This window comes from Haliaeetus leucocephalus, unplaced genomic scaffold (genome assembly GCF_000737465.1).
Source record: "Haliaeetus leucocephalus isolate CR32 unplaced genomic scaffold, Haliaeetus_leucocephalus-4.0 Scaffold1, whole genome shotgun sequence".
Classification (NCBI taxonomy): domain Eukaryota; kingdom Metazoa; phylum Chordata; class Aves; order Accipitriformes; family Accipitridae; genus Haliaeetus; species Haliaeetus leucocephalus.
The window spans coordinates 14,704,184-14,709,227 of NW_010972437.1; positions in this window are offsets into that span (position 1 = coordinate 14,704,184).

Sequence of the window (5,044 nt, forward strand, 5' to 3'; positions counted from 1 at the left end):
GTAGCACATCAATCTCCAGACTAGATCAGGTACCTCTCGCAGCAAGCCATACATGCCAGTTTAAAGGAGAGTGGAACAAAGAGCTTTCATTTTGATAGGCACTAAGAATTTTAAACTGTATAACTGTATTTACACACTTGGTTTTATGCTGCCATCCTTTTCCCAATAAGACTTAAGTTTTAGCTGTTGAAACAGAAATTCTCAGAGGTGCCTTTCAGTAGACGTTACTTTAATAACTTGCAAACCTATCAAAAAAGGCTGCATTTTTTTTTAACTTAGTCTGCAGTGTTGTTTAAAAGCTATAAATGAAATGTTTAGGAATGTAAACATCTCCCATGTTTTATTGCTGTCATTTAGTTTTTATTAATTTTATAATCTTTTAATGTATATTTATTAGTACACTATATTATGGGGGTTTTTTGAAGGCCTGAAAAAAGAAGTATGTCTGGGTTTCTCTCTGTGTATTAAACTACTGCTGTTAAATTGAAAGACCCCTATTAATTCTGTCTTTGATTTTGCAATAACTGTCCTTTAGTGCTGAAAGCATCCCTTGTACTGGCTCTTGAGTCAAGGGCAATTTTGTATTCTGACTGAACTGTAACTGATACAATTCAACTGTAACTGTTACAATTTGTGGTCTTCTAATTAAAAGATATTGCATGAATAAATCCACACAGGTGAATTTAAAAAGATTCAAGTAAATGGTATTTGTAAAAATTTCAAGATTGACAGAGAAGAAAATGACGTATGTAACAAACACAGCTTAATTCTTACATTTATAACCCTATTTACTATTTCTGAAACTGGATTGAAACATTGCAATATGCCAGGCATGTGCAGCTTGAGCAAATTCTCTAAGAAAGTATTCTAAAATTGGTTATCATTCTAGTCCTCTGATTCTTTTAATACATGGCTGTTGATTTTGTCATGGTTTGTTGAATTTTGGTGATTTGTTATGTTCTCCAAAGTTCATTTAACATTAAGGATTCATGTATATGTATGTTAAGATATACATCTGCATATATAAAAATACATGCACACACATGCCTAAAGAATATGAGTAATTAGAAGTTGAGAATTAGTAATATAAGTATCCTCTGTATCAGTACTGGGATTTTGAAAATGTTTTGTTATCAAATCGAACTGTATACTTTGAATTAGTTTTTGCATTATTGTGGTCATTGTGGTTCCTTTTGCCAACCATTCCTTGACAACTATATGTATAATGCTACTCCATTTTTTATGCTGCTAAATGAGGTGGTGATGGTTTTTGTCTACAGTTCATCCTGCATGACAATGCTATTTCATTCAAGACTTCTAGCTAAAAAGATCTTTAAGTAAGGGTAGCTAGTCAGTGATAATACTCATAAGAATAACACACTTTTTAAAAGCAGTGCTTTCATAATAAATGTTTTAAGTATTGTTGGGGTTTTTTTGAGTCTTATTGTGCTTTAATTTCCCTACATAGAGTCAACTTTGAGGGTGTAAATTTATCTGTTGTCCAGCTACCTGGTACTGTTGACAGAGAATATTTTTCACCAGTTTAGATCCAGCAATAGCTGATTTTGTCTTAGCTGTGAGTGAATAGTTGCTGGATAGATTCCCCTTCTTCTATGCCAAATGGAGTTAAATAATATTTCCTCGTGACAGCTAATGAGATCTTTCTGATGAATCAGAAATCTCTCATGTGTTTTTCTGTTTTTTTCAAAATTTTATTTTTAATTTCTTTTGTTGAAGTATGTTACCCTGTTTCAAGTATTAACTAGAAGCTGTTCTTGCTTTAGAAGGTCAATGGAATAATTTACAGGATGCATTGTAGTATTACCTGTTCAACATAAAGATTCTACTGAGGCTGCGTCAATATTAAGTCATGCTTACATGTCCTTTATGAAGGACAAGTCTTTCTATGCCTTTCTACTTTATAAATGCAGATTTAAAGAAAATTTGTTTCATGATGCTTTGTAATTTGAAAAGTGTAAAGTCTGAGGTAGTAATGGTCAGTTAAATGTTTTCATTGTCGATAAAGCTTCTTTTGCTCTTAAAAGTTTCTTTTGCCAAAATTAATTGCATTCATGTAATCATATGCTCAGTGGTTTGCATTCATGAATTTGCCAGGTGGCGATGGGGCTCTCCCAACCATAAGTATACTGAAAAAGGGAAGTCAGACATCATGGATGCCAGAATTTAAAGTTAACTGCTATTTGGCTAATGGCTTTATAGAAGCTATGGTTCCTTCCTTTCCAGTATTACATAGTGTAACTTACCTTTATTGAAATGGCAAATAACAATAACATGCTATATGCTTTCTTAGGACCTAGGAGGTCTGAATACAGAAAGAAGCACCTTTTTATTTCATAATAAAAATTGTGATAGCCAATGTTTTTTGGAAACAGTTAAGAGTCCCCAAAATACAATGTAGCTATGACCCAAGCAATACAGAAAGCATTTAAGGATATAAAAATAAAGCTGTTATAAATATGACAGTAGGTAAGTCTTGATGCAACAGAAAAGAAAGATATGTAAACTTAAAAGGAAACATTACAGCAGAGAAAGTACAACCACACTAAGGAATTACTTGCAAATATACTTAATTTAAGCTTCAAACAGAAGTGTCTTTCTGTGACTAAAAAAGTAAGGCAGAAGCAGCAATTTACAATCTGGTAGTTTTAATGGAGCTCACTGACAGTGAATGAAAACTAGTTACTACCTGTGTTATACTATTGGACAGACTTTTGCACTGGAGAGTATACTTTAGATTTGTAGTTATAAAGCAGGTTTGGTTGGTAAGCTAGAGGTATTTAGCATTGCTTAACTACAGAACAAATCATAACCTCTGGCTCTTTATTTTTCAGTATCATAAAATTTTCTTTTTCATCTCAGTATCTTTTCAGTTTTTTATTTTTTGGCTTGATGACAGTGCAGGCTGGGGTTTGTTCTAGCTTTGTAAAATCCATTGGGATGCTCTCACTGGCCTCAGCACGTGCAGGATCTCACCAGTATCATAGTACTTCAAGCAGAGGAGTGCTGTGCACAAAAGTGGAAGGAGTGCTGAAAGCAGCAGTATCCCCAACTCCAAATGCTCTTGGTGACAGGATTTCACGAAGTCTGGGTGGAGGGAGAACAGCAATGTTTCACAAGCACTTGCTGGCAGGTTTTTCACATCAAAAGCTGGTAGTGTGACTCACTATTTCTTCCAAGTTCCTTTCCAGCTGAGAAGGCATTTCAGGACACCAGATGTACAATTACCATTCTTACAGGAGCTAAGCAGACAGTTTCTGACTTTCTAGAGCAGTGTGCTGCTTAATCAATCACAGACTTCTGCACATTCACAAAATACTTTCTCCAGAAAGTTTGGCAGATGAGCAAACCCCATGTACTACCATAGATTCCCTAGAGAATTTTCCTTCCTTCTCAAGGTTCTCTATGGAGGGGGGCAGAATGGCTCAGCTTTGCTAAATGGACATAATTCTATATATTTTTTCACACACAAAATCTTTATATCTCCTATCACACACATTATCTGGATCCAATACGGGAAGGATATTTATCAATTTAGTAGATAAACTGTTTAGTTATTTGTGACTCAGTAGCAAACAAAACTTAAATGTAGTGTGAGGATTTACTCGGATTCTGTCTGGAAAGACAAAAAAGTGGCAGACTAAACAAATGTATCGTGAGTGCAAAGCATGAGATTGAACACATTCCCATAGCAGGAAGGAGGGGAAAAATGAAAAAACAAACATAATGCACAGAAGGTTTATATTTTTATAGTAGTTATGTAACATGGAGATCTAATTTTAAAAATTAATTCTTCAGTTTCAGCCTAGAAACAGTATTGCAACATTTGTTGTTTGGATATTTTTTTTAGAATTGGCATAAATTCTACAAAGAAAGAATTTGAATTCAGTGAAGGCCAGTGAAGGAAATAAGTAGAAGCTTTCCAGTTTCTGTCATTTAGTACTATTGGAGAAGATGATTCAGGTACGTGCTTATTACAAATTCAACATATAACTCAAAACTCTTCAGGGAGAGAAGTTGGATTATTTGATTATTCCTCTTTCTGCTTATTTTTCTGTTCCCTTCTAGCTAAATGTTGATTCTAGGTGCTTCATAAGACAATACCATATGGGAAAGCTATAGTTGCTGTATAGAATTCCAAAATCACATGCAGCAGGCATTCAAGAAAACTTTGGGAAGGTCTGAATTTTCACATGTGGTTTCCTAAAGGAGACAGGCGATGGCCACTAAACACTGGAAACTCCCAGTAAAATTCATGGACTTACTGAATTCATACAAGTACTGAAGTAATGAGCTGAAGACAAAAAAAGGAAATTAGAAACATAAGTGAAAATGACCATTAGACACTGTAGGAATAAATTACAGATGTCATTCTGTAAAACCTGCTTTAGGTGGGATCATGCAAATTAGCTTTCAGTGGGAAGCTTATGTCTGCCACAAGCAATACACTTGGCAGACTCAGCTGTAGCAAATATAAAGCTCTATACTGAAATAATTCCACACAGCCTCCTCCACTTGCCTCCTATTTTCCTTTGACTTTTCAGCAGTGTCCTTTGTCTTGACGGTGGCAGAAAACCTGACAGTGGTGATATTGCTATCTTGCCAAGACTGACTGACTGAGATTTTGTGGTTGTACATTGGACACATCTCTCGTGACTTTTGTTTCTAGAGGCAGGGGCTTTTTTTTTTTCTGTGTTCATATACTGCTTAGTACAGTGGCTTCTGATTGATGACAGGGCCTCCTAGTGCTGTATAACATAAACAGTAATCATTATACTTTGGCCATATTGTGCTATTTCTCTATTATATTTTATCCCTATCACAAATGAGTAACATAAGTTACTGGGTGACAGAGGGTCCCTTTGCTTTTATTTTTGGTTCAAATATTTTTGGGGGAAAAAAAGGCTTAGAAAATGTTTCCATACTTGGTTCACTGCATTTTGTGTCCTGGTTCAAAACTTTTTTTGGGGAAAAAAGGCTTAGAAGATGTCTCCATACTTGGTTCACTGCATTTTGTGGCTCTTCT